Raw genomic sequence first — 15,460 nt, forward strand, 5'->3', positions numbered from 1 at the left:
ACGGCAATAATAATGAAACGATTGGTTCGTGAATTCTTGGCAGGGAGCTAAATGCTAAGCTCGTGTGCGGTGACCATTTATATTGTAGCCTCTATATATAGAGTTAAATGTAGTTAGATAAGATCTGGCTTTGCATTATCGCTGGATATCGACAATATAATGCCTTGTAAACGGGATATACCGATGCATAATGCCTCCATATATACTTCATTAAAGGATAACAATTTTATTTTCGTCTTTACCACTCTCTATCACACACAGCAAGTTAATTCTATTTCATTTAACCAACAGATATTCAACGATCTCGCCATTATTTAACGTACAATTTCTAATTAATTAAGCCAGCGCATTTTTAATCAGCCAATCGATACTTAATTAATTTGCCCTCTCTCTCTGTCTCTCTCCTCCATTGTTACAAACATTTATGTGTATATTTCCATGAGCACTCGACGATGAAAGAACAAGATATAACATTTTAGTTTTCTAATCAACAATCAACATTAATTTTACAATGCAAATAAGCTATTATTTTTTTTTAATTCTTCTTAATATTTATTCTTCTTATTATTTGACAATGATTTGAAAAGAAAATACAAATTTTTAATTATTAATATATATATTACAATAGATGGCGTCCGCTGTACAGTTGATATTTGACAGTTAACAAAAGTTAAGCATGGAGTACTTTAATAGGTGATCAGTAACTAATCGGAAGAAAAACTTCAGACTCATATAAGCATATTGTTTTTACAATTATGATATAAATATAGTTAATTTCAATAACTTGCGTAATTGAGTAATCATTTAGAATGAGTAATACTTAAAAAAATTGTACAATTTAACTTTTAAATATGATAAGTATATGTTTTATTTTACCTTTTTGTATTGATTTTTTAACAATTTTCTTAAAGCAAACGCTTTTTCAAATGACTGATGAACAAATGGCATCGAACAGTATTTTTGTATATATATAAAGTTCTGAAACCTTACGTAATGACTATATCACCTTCACGAATCCAATTAGAATATCAAATGTATGCTAAATGTATTAATTTTATATAATACGCAAAAAAACTCCAATTCTCAATGTAATAGATGAAAACGAGAAACCCGTAAAGTGTAATAATACTTCTTTTATACAAATACAGGGAATCTATTTACATTAGAAAGGAAATGCGATGAAAATAGTTTTACATTAAATAAGCTTTTATTGACAAAAAACCGTCCTTATTTTACAGAACGGAAGTGTGCCAAGTTATATATGATTAAAAGTATATAATGTTGGCTTACATAATTACGCGTCCTACGGAAAATAGTTTCCGCAGTGAAGTGTGTAGTTTATTTGGATTTTGGTTTTGTAAATTGTATTTTTTTGAAAAACAAAACCGTTTCAGTTTATAGAATATATATTTAAAGCAATTATTTTAAAATAATTTTCTTTTTCTTTATTTTTTTACTCAATTCTTAATTTAAGTTTTGACAATTGATAATAGCTAATATCAATTATAATTCGATTTCTTTTTTGTTGAAATGTTATTTCTTTCTTAAATATTATTATTATATAATACTGGACTTTGGAAATGTGTATTGAACTATGACACTTTATAGTTTGGTCAACCAAGGGAAGGGAAAAATTTATATAAAATATTGATTGCAATATTTCTGCCAGTTTATTTATTTTAAGTCTGTAGTCCGCAGTTGTGCGAGGGATCTGCCGTATCTTCGTAGCGTTTTCGTGATTGATGATTCGTCGCTCTGATGGCTTTGCGTAATAAAACAAAGCACCATTATTTATATTGTCCTTAAAGAACTATACCAGGAAAATCTTCATCTTCAACGTTTTCATGATAAATAGCGGAGCAGTGCTCGTTTGCGTATAAATTAATTAACATTTTTTAGATATTAAGATACTCCGCATTAACATAATTCCCATTAATCTTAATTTTAATTTAATATAATTTTAAATCCGTTCATACGAATCGCTGTTTAGAAGGGTACACATTAAAGTGAGTTGTGTACAAGAAAAGGCGTTTACGTTTGTCCTGCAAAACTAAAACGTACATTAAATACGGTATTCCAGAAGAATAAATTAATTATAAAAAAAAAATATTGTTCCCATAGGGTATACATTTATTGACCAATAAAATGCAAATGCCATCCGCAAGGGATATTTTCCGTTATTTTTTTATACAGTGATTAAAGCTCATAATTTTGGTATTTTGCTCACATAATTCATTTTCCTTTTGTTGTCGTGGAAGATCGAGGAAGCAGTTAGTTTATAAAATAGGATTTCTTTCGAGCCACTTATTGAGTCATGAGAGTATTTGATCTACAACAGTTCGTAGATTGGTTACGGTTGTACGAGCTTTTTATGATGGGTTAGCAATGTCAGCAAATTGTAGGATGCATTTGAAAAGGTCAAAGATATATGGGAAATAGTGGAACGATTGTCTCGGATTTGTCAGCAACAAAAAGCCTTGATTTATACTATAAGGATTGGTTGCATTTATCCATAACTTTGTAACAGAATATTGCAAATAAAACGTTCTACCTATTAACACGTCACCAATAAGTCAAAGATTAGTTTCTTTAAAAAAAATATAATTGCTCAATTATCTGGTGCTTCTTAATTAATGAGTCCATTAGCTTCGTAATCTTTGAGTTAATTGAGTTACTAAGAACTGTTGAAATTAAGATTCGAAATGAGGCAAATGTTCTAATTTATCAAAGAGAACTCCCGCATTTTGTGTTATTTCAGTTTGAATTGTGTTATAATGATGTAGTTAAGATGCATCGCACTTGAGAAATTTAATGACCAAGTAAATTGTTCTCAAATGAGGACATATAAAACAATGCTCTCGCAATTATACCGGTTAATTGAGCGGAGGGTATGCACGGATTATTGAAAAAAATCGCAAATGTTAACAAGCCTCTGCAGATTTATAAAATCAACAATATTTGCATATTTACTTTCCTATTATTCTTTAAAATTATTTTATGTTATATTATAATTTCTTAATTAATTGATTAAAATATTAATAATAATAACTTTTATTGCATACATTCAATTTACTTATTTTTTTAATTACTTAATTTGGATCAAAACTTATAATTTCCGGGATGTATATCCTTCTATAATGATGTTTGAAATATTAATTTTCTAGTTAATAATTATTTTGTGGTACAGATTTTATACGAAAAGACATTTTGCAGCTCCTAATAACAGGTCAACAGGAATTTTGTATGTATATTCTGAATGAACCATGGTTATATAAGATACTTATGGTTGCAATAACCTCATTATTGTTGTTAACATCATGTTAAAGTGCAATTAACTAAACCTGTAGTTAATAAATACAGTTATTCATCAGTTAATATTGCCTCTGTTAACGAAGCTTCTATATAACGAAGTCCGCAATTTTATATATTTGTAATAGCTTTGAAATAACTTCATTATGGTGGATCAATCAATAGATTTCGAACAAGAGGATATTAGAAACGAAGACAGAACCAAAGAAGTTCCTGCCAAAAAATATTAATAACCATAGATTTGCTTTTTAAGTAAAAATGATCTTTTTTTAAATGACATAACTACGTAGGTTATTGTTAAATGAAAAAAAAAAACGAAAAATCAACTTTGGGTTCATTTTTAAAAGATTGTGTTCAGTTTGACTATTTAATATATTCTTTGTCAAAAAAAAGATTTTTATTTTCTAACCGAATAATCTTATCGAAGTTTCGTTTTACGAAGTAATTTTGTTAACCCGGATTAACCGGGTACCAAAGAAGCTGATATTTGACAGTTTTTGCTAAGAACACTTAGTAATTAAAACATTATGATAGTTGTGGACTTCTCAAATTTGCTTTGATAGTTTAACAAAGTTGCTTCACGGTTGGACGCTTCACATCATGAAATTGCTATGTACCTCTTGTGGTTGTTATATGCTATGTATTTATCAATATTGAATTGATACTCTTCATTTCTTGTTTTAATTAGGAATTCCTAGTGTATAGACTTTTCAGTATTGCTATAGTATTAGAATTTAAATAGTACTTCATAGTTGTCATTTATGTATATACTATTTTTAGAAATAGTAATTTGTTCCGAATTAAATCGATTTCTAAATATTTTCATACTCTCTATTATCACTTTCATTAGTTATATCCATATTTATTATTGGATATATTCAAAGAATTCTTGATGAAATATTGTAAAAAAAAATACACAATTGATTAGGTATTACAGATGAATGAAATTTGCGCCTGGAAGTTGAAATGCTTCGGAAGTCGAGACCATATAAGATGTGAAACCTGCAATTTTGCAATTTATTGGCAATTGCAGCTTGGATAGCCTGAGACATACACACACAGCCACAGACACACACAGTATCCTATGTGCATTAGCTAAAGGCCACCCAAGCAGAGGCAATATGCCACGAAACGGGTGTTACACAATAAAGTGGATACAGTTTCACGAATATGGGAAACGTATGCAAGAAAATAGGGCTTTTATGCAGTTTGCGATTTCACCCGATATACAGAGCGAAATGTAGTGAACAACACAAAACAAATAAAAAATGGGTTTATATAATTATAAACGCGGAAGACAAATTGTTTTATAACATTTGCAGCTAATTGCTGTGGTTTTAATCAATGCGCATAAATATATGTATGTGCATGTAGACAGAGATGTTTGTGTGTATTCCATTCCGTGCGTAATTTTATAGGTATAGCAATTTTTGCGCCATAAATCGTAAGACAGATCGGTAGCGAAATAATTTCAAGTAGCCACTGGCAACTGAAACAGTAGACTAGTTAAAGGCTTGTCCACCCACATTCACAACTTATTCACGATATTACACTATAAATAATCCAGCACTTGCAGAGCCGACGCACGAAACCGAATTTACTTTTCATTAAAAACCACACACGTACACACTCTAATGGATTTTTTTCTTCGGCCCATTCATCCTTCTGTCCACTTCTTTCAATAATAATAACAAGAGGTTCTTTTTTTTGTTTCAACCTCGGAAACACTATACGAGCGACTACATATTACTGATGCAATATCATCTTTTTAAACTTTAAATGCTCATTTCTGTTAGAAAAAAATATTATTTTTTATATTAATATCAAACTTTGAAGTAATATTTATTTATACTTTGAAATTATTTTAGATAATTTATTTACTTTTACATTATTATATATTATTTATTTATTTACTATAATTTTGTTAATATAAAAGATGTTTTCAACTAAGTTATAGATCTTATAAAATTGAGAATATAATGAAAAATCTATGGAATTATTTTTTTCAATCTTATGTAGAAATAATGGAAATTGGGTTAAATCAAAAAAATCGTTAGAAATTTGAAGTTCTTATTAAATAAAGTTTTGAAAACTTTGTATTTTTATACACTTTCATTTTTATTAGTTTGTCCATAAATAATAATTATGATCTTTATTACATTAAGTAGAAAATAAGTATACAGAACATTAATCGACTATAAGTCTTTATGCACTTGCATAAATAATCAAGTTAGCAATAAACTTAAAATCAATTTAAACCTAAATGAGAAATTTACATTTTTACCTTTGATTTACACCTGTGTCACAGTAATATATACATTTTATTTTATTTAACCGGGCAGATTTATTTAGTTTTAAAATATCTTGGAATCGAAAATTTTATGCCCGGCTTTTATTTGTTTATTATTCCCTGGCTTCGGGAATAAAAAAATAACCGAGGGATAGAGAATTAAATGCGTCTGCATGCCACAGTATAAATTGAGTATTAATAAATTTTGCGGCGCTTTATAAGCGCTTGAACTTGTTTTTAATTTATTGCGACTATTAAAACGCGGACATAAAATAATATAATTTAGTTACCCCTCTCACTCTTTACTCACAGGTTTTGTCTGGATGAGTGTGTATATGTGTTTTGTGATTTGCTAAAATATCGTCGCAGACAAACAGAATAATAAAAGAGAAAAAGAGAACGAAAACAAGGGTCGTAGAGTTATAGCAGCATCACCTGTACACGAGGGAGACCAAATTGCTTAATTTACCAAATGTTTATGACAATTATGTAGTGTCATAAAAGAGACTTAAAATGCATTTGCTGTTTACATTTAATTGTCAATATGTTTCAATTGTCTTATATATATTATTTAACATTTCTTAATATATCGCATTGTAAAAAACTGTAGAAAAAATTCGTAATAGGAATTTCCCTTTTCTTATATAAGAAATTCATAACTTAAAAGTTGATTCATTTTAATTTTAGTTATCAAGTATAATTTTGTTAAGTTATCTTCTATTTATACATTCTTTGACATTTCATATTTGGTTTTGACAGTTGACACTAATATTTGACTTTGACAGTTGACACTTAATATTTGACTTTGACAGTTGACACTGTTGTAATAAACATTTATATATGACCACTGGGCGGTGGCTGGCAAAATTGTGCTTGACATAAGCTAAGTGAAGGGAGTGGAGGTTTAAAAGAAGAATACAGTTGACACTTAATATGTTTACATTTAATTGTCAATATGTTTTAATTGCCCTTTTCTTATATAACAAATTCATATAATGAAGCTGATCATTAGATCTTAAATGTTGATTGATTTTAATTTTAGTTATCAAGTATACTTTGGTTAAGTAATCTTCAATTAATACATTCTTTGACATTTCATATTTGGTTTTGACAGTTGACACTTAATATTGGACTTTGACAGTTGATATTTAATATTTGACTGACAGTTGACACTGTTGTAATACATATCTACATATGACCACTGGGCGGTAGCTGGCGAAATTGTGATTGATACAAGCTAAGTGAAGGGAGACAGTTGATACTTAATATATTTACATTTAATTGTCAATATGTTTCAATTGTCTTAAAGATATTATTTAACATTTCTTAGTTTATCTCATTGTTAAAAAATGTAGAAAAAATCTTAATGGGAATTTCCCTTTTCTTATGTAACAAATTCATATGAAGCTGATCAATAGATCTTAAAAATTGATTGGTTTTAATTTTAGTTATCAAGTATAATTTTGTTAAGTAATTTTCTATTTATACATTCTTTGACATTTCATATTTGGTTTTGACACTTAATATTTGACTTTGACAGTTGATACTTAATATTTGACTTTGACAGTTGACACTGTTGTAATACACATCTACATATGACCACTAGGCGGTAGCTGGCAAAATTGTGCTTGACACAAGCTAAGTGAAAGGATTGGAGGTTTAAAAGAAGTATACAATTGACACTTAATATGGTTACATTTAATTGTCAATATGTTTCAATTGTCTTATATATATTAATTAACATTTATTAATTTATCTCATTGTTAAAAAGTGTAGCAAAAATCTTAATCAAGTATACTATTGTTAAGTAATCTTCTATTCATACTCATTCTTTGACATTTCATATTTGGTTTTGACAGTTGACACTTAATATTTGACTTTGACAGTTGACATTGTTGTAATACACATCTACAAACTAAGTGAAGGGAGTTGAGGTTTAAAAGAAGAATACAGTTGACACTTAATATGTTTACATTTAATTGTCAATATTCAATTTCCCTTTTCTTATATAAAAAATTCATATAATGGAGCTGATCATCAGATCTTAAAAGTTGATTGATTTTAGTTTTATTATCAAGTATATTTTTGTTAAGTAATCTTCTAATTATACATTATTTGACATTTCATATTTGGTTTTGACAGTTGACACTTAATATTTAACTTTGACAGTTGACACTTAATATTTGACTTTGACAGTTGACACTTTTGCAATACCTTTCTGCATAAGACAACTGGGCGGTAGCTGGCGAAATTGTGTTTGACACCAGCTAAGTGAAGTGAGTGGAGTATTAAAAGTAGAAGACAGTTGACACTTGATATTTAACTTTGACAGTTGATTTTTAAACATGTCAAAATTTGACTAAACTTATTTTATACAACAAATTATATATTTATTTTTCACAAAAGGATAATAATTTTAATAAAGTATTCAAAATTCATGTGTTATAGAATAAACTGGACAAAGTAAATATTAATTTTGATTCGCATTTCTATTGTAAATAGAATAGATGCAAATTGCGAGTTGCATTGAATCCGTTGTTCTCACCGTGCATATTATTTCTTGAATTCACCGTGGATGCTGCAATTACAATATTAAATTACCGCAGCTAACCGGAAATGCGAATTGCATTCAGTATGCACGGTATGCGTACGAAGATGACAACCCTAAAATTTATTGTTCACTCGTATCTGATCTTAACACATAACGTATTATCTGAGCTACAGCAGTGAGTATTATGCGAAGTGGCAAAAATCCCATCATAATAATTCGGAATACTATTATATTCAGTGATGAACAATGCAAAAGTTGTAATAAAATAATTATTTAAAATGATTTGTGTTAATTCCTCTTCCTTGTGAGAAATATAATAGATTGACTCGTTATTTAAAAAAGTAAATTAGTTTATTTTTAATATAGAAATTATAAAATATTATATTTTATTATTATAAATATAAACAATAATGTATTGCATAATTTTCAATAATCAGGAAATATATTTTGCTATTAACTCTTAACTTTTTTTTAGTGCACTAACATATAATTCAGATCTATAATTCAAATGGATTTATATAAGCATGTGTTGGTTTTAAGTGGATATCAATATTTTTTGCGTGATCATGATTTAACAAAATATACCAGTTTTAGATGCCAATTTTGGTCTATACGGGAAATGAAACCACATATATTTAATGCCTTTAATTATGTACTCTTGTAACTTTATGATGTGATCTTGAGATGGAGAATAGAGCTTATTCGTGGTAATATATTTGCGGATCTGCAACATTATATGTTATATAACTGCTGTTTACTATCGACATTCAGGATACAGGTGTTTATGGAATTGTTCAATTTTAAGAAGGACACGTTTATTACAAAAAATAATAAGTGAATACTTGTTAACAAATATGAAGTATAATCATGAAGTATTTATATCTAAATATTGAGATTTAAATATGGAATGTGTATGAAAAGTATTCGTTATGAGAAAAATAAAACAATTAGGATTCTATTTCATAATTAATTATAAATTACAATTGAAATTTGTACAATTGTTAACATTTACAAAATTTGTTAATAGATAAATCGGAATCAAACTTTACTTTGTCTTTAATATTAATTATAAAAGAAATTTCCAAAATAATTGTAATGTTTGTTGTCATACACACTTTACTTAATTCTAAATATATAAATTTAATTAAATCAGTAATAGTCATATATTGGCTATACAAAAATTTGTTGGTTATTAAAAAAAAAACATTTTGAAAATATTGCTAGTATTTTTACAATTTAATGAATATATAATAGTAATTTATTTATAAGTAAATTAAAAAGTATTTATAATTAATTAGTAAAGATATGTATGAAATGTAATATCCTTTTTTACTTATATTACTATTTTAATTGATAAACTTTTAAACAAGTTTGTTAGGAATTGCATTGGTTTATTAGTTATTGTGTATACATTTGCTAAATTTTACTATAATCAGATTATATTGATAATACTAGTACTGTTGCAGCATATGAAAATGTGATTGGTGATGGAAATTTTTTTGCAAAATCCTTCTGATTGCGGTTAGATAATTTTTGCTGAAGGTAACAGATGGTCGACGCGGATTCGAATATGGCATTACGTTTGTGGCTCCGCACTTTGGCCACGTTATCGGGGCGCACCAATTTTTTTTTTATTGGCTTGTTTGCCCTGTAAATAGACCGGAATCCGTGCACAAATATCAATTAACAAACGGGGCATTAGGTAATGCGCGTTCGATTGCTGTCGAATGCGAATGATTGAATTTCGGTAACATGGAAACACGGATGGATGGATGGATTGGAGAGTGAGTGAGAGAGGTAGAAAAAGAGATAGAGTTTTTTATCGTCGGCAAAATGAATTGTTACATATTGATATGTGAATGATAAATGATGAAATGCGGCTAGATAGCGGAAAGGTGTATTAAGCGTGTATGCATGTATTGGTGCGTGCGTGTGTGTGTAGATATATGTTTATATGTGTGTGTGGCATCTGGACGCGCTCGATTCCATTAGCATCAAACGGCTTTTAATGTCAAGTATCGAGTATTGACAATGCCTGTGTTTTTCTTATCGGGTTCATATGTTACGGCGTCTGCTACATTGATTTAGTATTAGTAAATATCTGCGTATGGGCTTAATGCCGCTTATAAATAACATTGGAAATGCACGAATTATGTAGCTTTGCGAACAAATGCTTATAATCGCAGCCGGGATCTTTGCAACGAACATTCCTCAAGTGAACAACCCAAAGCGCGCTTAAAACCCGACAACGTAAGCAACAACAGCAACAGAAACAACAACATCGACAACACACCACACGCATCATCCAGATTACTGGATGTTGTCGGTCAGTTGGTTGGTTTGGTTTCGTTTGATTTGTTGGTAGTTGCTCCAAATGCCTAATCAAATTAGGTATTGCCCATTATTGGTTTCCGTCCCCTGAAGAAACACTAAATAAAACGCCAACATCTCGACGGCCCCGACGAGCATTAAACCTTTTATGATTATATAAACCCGATCATTATTATCCTCGTTTTTTTCTCATTCCACTTCTTCTTATTCTTCTTCCCTCAGAAACTCCGACCAATCAATCCAAACATGTTATTATCCATATACATTTATAAGATATATGCGGCTCGAAATTGGTTTCACATTTAATAAAAAGAACGGAGCAGGGTGAAAAGAGAAGAAAACGATGTGAAGAGCAGCCGAAATTAAAAGCATAACAAAAGGGCCATTGAATTAATTCCCTAAAATTCTCGCTCCAAATGATGATGATGGCGATGGAAAGGAATGGAACGAATGAAGTAAAAATAGTGTAAATAAGCGCGAAATATCGAAAAACCTGGTGGGGAAAAGTCCCGTCGCATTATTTTCCTTCGATGCTCCAATCTATAAGCTATCATTTGCCGAATGACCCGTGAGATGACCCGAAGTCTGCGCAAACAGAAAATTACACCGAGACCCGCTTTTATCTTCAGTCATAAAGTGTATAGAACGAGCCTTAGCTTTTTGCTGCTACACTCTCTCATACTTGTTAACACAACATTCTATAAATATATCAACTGATCGGACTCTATGATACATTACTCAAAGAGGTGCATGCGGCATTTCGCAGGGAGCATTCGCTATTCAAACAAAACTCCCTTATCAATTTCTTTTTCCTCTGCTTTAACCCATTACTTACACCACCACTTTAACTACAACCAATAACTTGACACCACGACCAATATACTCGAACATATCTTTACATGCATACATCCAACCTATTACCTAATCAATTATCATTTTACATTTAGCAACCAGTTTCATTTTTCTCCTGCTATGTGTTTTAAGAGACAAAACTCTACAATTCATTAAAGATACATTAAATATGAAACAATATAAGCAAATATTATACAAAAATGTAATCAAATCAATGAATTTATCATAAACTACTTATTTCTATAGTAAAATGTATGAAGAAAAATTTCACGAAAAAAGTACAAAGATAATATATTAGTGAATTATAGATTATTTTATAATTAAATTTTTACATTTTTTATTAATAATATTGTACAGTCCCATGTAATAACTATTAACAAAGGAAACGTTTCAATCATTAAATTGTAGTAACACCACTAATATACTTTGCACACAATATTATATATAATTAAAATTGTGTTAATTCCATTATATTTAATAATCGATGCATTTCATAATGTTGAAATAATTTTGAAACTAAGTAATATTCAATTTATCTTGTTACTGAGATCAGTAGAATTCGATAAATCTGCAATTATCTGAAATCAACTCGTTAATGCTCGTGTATTATTTAGGATGCGTTTATTTCTTTAATGATATGATGACAGGTGTTACCGAAAACACGATTACTTCCTGTCCTTCCGAAAGACCGAACATGTAATAAATGCGTTTTGTAACGAAATTGGAAACTCCGAATGAGCAATTATAACAACAGTTTGTTTTCATTTCGAAATCGTGTAACATCAGATCGTTTAAATGAAATGCATATAAATTGTTTTATTAATTTTTAATTACATATAAGAACCAACATACGATTCTTTTAGTTCTTTGGATTAAATATTTATAGGACCAGAATTTAGAAATTTAATTTATTATTGATATAAAAATTTAAGTTATTATTTTTTAAATCATAGAGTATTTTGATTGCGTAAGAATTGATTTATATCTAAAAATAACATTATTTTTAATGCTGTAAGGGAAATGGAAGATAATATGTGTTCTTGGTGATGAAAGTTTGTCGAATTAATTAGAATTAATGTTGTTGTCTTGTGCCTCAGGTAGGGTTTAGGAATTGAATAAATAGTTGAGGCGCATTGATAATGGGATGCGAATACACGAAATCTCGATTAAATTGAAGTTATTGGAGCGAGCGTTCTATGTGAACTAGATTGAGTATATGTGTGTTCAGTAACGTAATAATCTTCAGTAATATACATAATTCAGATTAGTTTCTGTAAATGTTAACAAACTGCATTTTGTTTGCGGAGGCATTGAAATCACATCGCCTTCGGGGATTGTTTAGATTATGGCATCTCGGGGTCCGGACGAAAGGGGTTGCTGGAGAAATCTGAGGAGTGGTGGAGGAATCAGTTGTTGCTCTTATCCCAACGCCCGGGGCGCTTACTTAGGTCCTAGCTCGCTTAAAACACAAACACACTAAATACTTGAATGGATCTGAGGGGAAAACGGATTTACACCAAATATAATTTAATCAGATTTCCAGAGATAATTCTCGCAAATATTCTGGGCCCGAAATGGTGGTGGTGGTAGTGGTGGTGTGTTCGAGTGCTGGGATGTGCTGAGATGGTGGAAAGAAGAGCGGTGTTTAATTAAATTATGCTAATGGTCGGCGAATGTGGATTCCGTTTTGGATTCGTACGGCTTTATATGGGGAACCAACAGCTATTATATGTAAATGTGACACCCTCTAATGAGCTCGTTGTTGTTGTTGCTGCTGATGTTGGATGCTGCTGGATGCTGCAGCGGTCCAGCGGCAAGCATACTATACTACTACTATATACAACGAACAGCAACAGCAGATATAGATCCGCACAAGTATTGGCCATCTTATCTCATGCTTCGCGTGCAACTATCACCTGCAAAAAGGCCTCCCGCTCTACAGAGACACTATCGAAACTTATCTTTACAACTTTATTCAAGCTCCGAAGATCGTGGAAATTCTTATCAGTCGATTTACACATGTACCCGGTGCTTTTAATGAACTGAATTTAAACGCTTCGTTTCGGTTTGACTTCAATTTATACATTCCTCGCAAATCCTCTTCCACTTCTTCTTCTTCTTCTGTGCTCTGCTCTTGCTCTTCTTCACCATCATCTACCTCCTCTTACGAACCGCCTCTTCTGCTTCTTCGATTAAGCCAAATTTTATAATAGCCAGACCCTCATTCTCATTTACATTTCCTATCATTATAACCATTGTCCACTGTCGAATCTACTTAATTACCTCATTTAATCAAGCATCTCAATTATACCTCAATATCAGTACATAATAATTTTGTATTTCGTCTACTTCAGAAAGATATGCGTTTAATTGTAATTTAGATTTGTAACTAAATAAATCCAAAGAGTCAATAAAAGCTATATTTAATTTTTAATGGTTGTCAACTTTATATTAATCTAAAATACTTGAACAAAATCAGATTTCTGGATTTACTTTTAAAATTTGTTATAAACTATATAGATTTGTTATTATGTTTTTAATTTAAAATTATTTAAAATTAATGAATAATTTTCATTAATAATATTGACTTTAAAAGAACTAATTGTAATAAATATAATGATACAATCAAAATTGAGTGCAGTGTTTTATTGTTGTGGAATATTAAAAAAAGTGTTGATCGTTGTAAATAATACGATATAATCAAATATTGGATGCAGTATTTTATTGTTATTGGATGGAAGAAATGATTCGAGGATGATTAAACACTGAAATAGTATGAACCCGAAGAGCTGCGGTATCTCCTCGAAGACCGTTCTTCCGTTTGGCTTCGGATTTGTGTGCGAAAAATGATTATAATCGTCCGAGACCGATTCCAATTTTATTTCAAAACCGGCACGTTTCGCGCGGCGATGTATATCAATTAAATAATTATGTTGTCATTACAAATCGAGTATAATCACACGGCTGTGCTCCATAAGTCATTCAAAAATATCGATCCTCGGATGTATAATAACACTAAACTCACACACGTTTCGTTTCTTTAATTATTATTGCCTGCTTCTATGGGAGGGGAAGCAGAAAACACCGAATCGCCGCATCCACCTATGTTATGCAACGCAATGCAACGGAACGCAACGCATAGCAATGCAACGTAAACGCATTCAAATATTTATTGCACACAGGCTAATAACCGAACGAGGCGTGTTTTCATAACTCACAGGCCATTCGCTGGCAATCGCATAACATTTCAACGAGTAGATAAATAAACATTCTAACTTCATCCACCTCCCAATTACGGCGTTTTCCGAAACGTTGCATTATAAATCTTCCGCGAACAACGAACGAAATCTGCAATTATTTCACTGATTTATTTATATGCGAATACCTATTACTCATTTACTTCAAACACCAATTAGATGTACCACCTCATTTTACACTCTTCATAATACATTTTTATTTATTTATGTATCTTTGTTGAAATATGACAAAAATATCGAAACAAAATATCTAATCTTTATACTCAGTTGTACGTGATTATTCGGATAAAATAACCTCATTTTACACTCTTCATAATACATTTTTATTTATTTATGTATCTTTGTTGAACTATGACAAAAATATCGAAACAAAATATCTAATCTTTATACTCAGTTATACGTGATTATTCGGATAAAATCTCAAATATATATACAAAACTAGTTCTGCTTATTCTAAATTTATGAAACAATTCAATTATTGGATTTAATTTAATATTTATGCTAAAAATGCTTAAAAAATATTATCAAAATCATTATGAGTTCAATGATACATAAAAAATAATGATTGAATATCAAAAAGAAATAAATTAAATGATTAATTGTATTAAGAAGCCACTAGACTATGGATTTTTTCTTGGGCGGATAAGAAATGTAATACAATTTGCTCGAACGCAACTTTCTGTTGATAGTTGGAACTTCACAGACACTCATTATGCTAGAAATTGAGGAAGTTGTTGCGATTCAGTTTGTTACACAATATTTTTTTTAATAATCGAATGCGCCTTTCAAACTGTAAATAAAAGAAATCGATGTCAATTTCTCATGTAGCGTATTTTAAATGTATACAGAGATGTCGGTTTTTTTTGATAA

Source organism: Nicrophorus vespilloides, unplaced genomic scaffold (genome assembly GCF_001412225.1).
Source record: "Nicrophorus vespilloides isolate i.1.1-1 unplaced genomic scaffold, Nicve_v1.0, whole genome shotgun sequence".
NCBI lineage: Eukaryota > Metazoa > Arthropoda > Insecta > Coleoptera > Silphidae > Nicrophorus > Nicrophorus vespilloides.